A 1,282-nucleotide genomic window follows, 5' to 3' on the forward strand; every position below is an offset into this window, starting at 1 on the left:
TTCAATTCCCGCTGCTGTCTGTAAGGAGTTTGTAGGTTCTCCCCGTGACTGCGTGGGTTTCCTCTGGGTGCTTCGGTTTCCTCCCACATTCCAAAGACGTATGGGTTAGTAGGATAACATGGGTGTAATTGGGCAGTGCGGGCTCGTTGGGCCGGAAGGGCCTGTTACCATGCTGTATAAATAAAGTTTTACAAAAATGCTTTATCCACATAGCCCAGTCCTCATTGCTGGAATATTTTCTGCATCCAGGAGCATTTACATACTTCCTAATGTGTAGAGCTCAGAACTGGATACAATTTTTCAGCTGCAGCTGAAAAAGTGTTTTATAAAGTCATCCTGATTTCCTTGCACTTGTACTCCAGCCTACAATCCCGCATCCATTTTTAACTGCTTTTTCAACTAGGTCTGTTACTGTCAACAATTTATGCACGTAAGTCTCATCCTTTTGGAACTGTGTGCTCAGGTTCATTTTGCTTCTCCTCTCCGTTATAATTCTCATTTCATCTACACCATGTCCTCCTAGTCCACAAGCTTGTGTGCATCCAATTACTATCCTCCTCACAGTTCAGTGGGCTTCCAAATGTTATGTTGTCTGCATACTTGGAAATTGTGCCATGTACAACTAAGTTGTTTATATTAAGCGGCAGTCCTTGTATGGCATGCTTTCTGTCTCCATGTGTTGATCTCCCATTTGGATCCTGATTCATTCCAGCTTGCCATTTAGTAACCCAGCAGAGGTGGCAGCACACTGGTTTACAATAGGAGGGATTGTTCCTGGGAGTCATAATGGCATCAGCTTAAATATAGGCAAGGGAAACACGTCCTGATTATCGCCTACCATCCTTCCTCAGTCAATAAATCAGGGTTTACTTGAAAGTAATTCTGAGAGTTATAAGTGCACAGACTGTACTTCTGGTGGTAGGTTCTAATGTTCATCATCAAGAAGGGCCTGGTCATACCACCACTAATCAAGCTGGCCAAATCCTAAAGGTCATAGCTGCCAGACTGGATCTGTGGCAAGTGGTGAGTGATAACTTGACCTTATTCTCACCAATGTGCCTTCAACAGTTGAATCTGTCCATGTCAGTACTGGTAGACTAACCAGTGTACAGTCATTGTGGAGAAGTCCATTCTTCACATCAAGAACACTCTTTATTGTGTTATATGGCACCAGCATTATGTTAAATGGGATAGACTCAGAACAGATCTGCCAGTTTAAAATTAGACATTCATGATGTAGTGTCAACCATTGACAACCTCAAAAGTGTACTCCATCAAAATA

The sequence above is a fragment of the Pristis pectinata genome, chromosome 10 (genome assembly GCF_009764475.1).
Source record: "Pristis pectinata isolate sPriPec2 chromosome 10, sPriPec2.1.pri, whole genome shotgun sequence".
NCBI lineage: Eukaryota > Metazoa > Chordata > Chondrichthyes > Rhinopristiformes > Pristidae > Pristis > Pristis pectinata.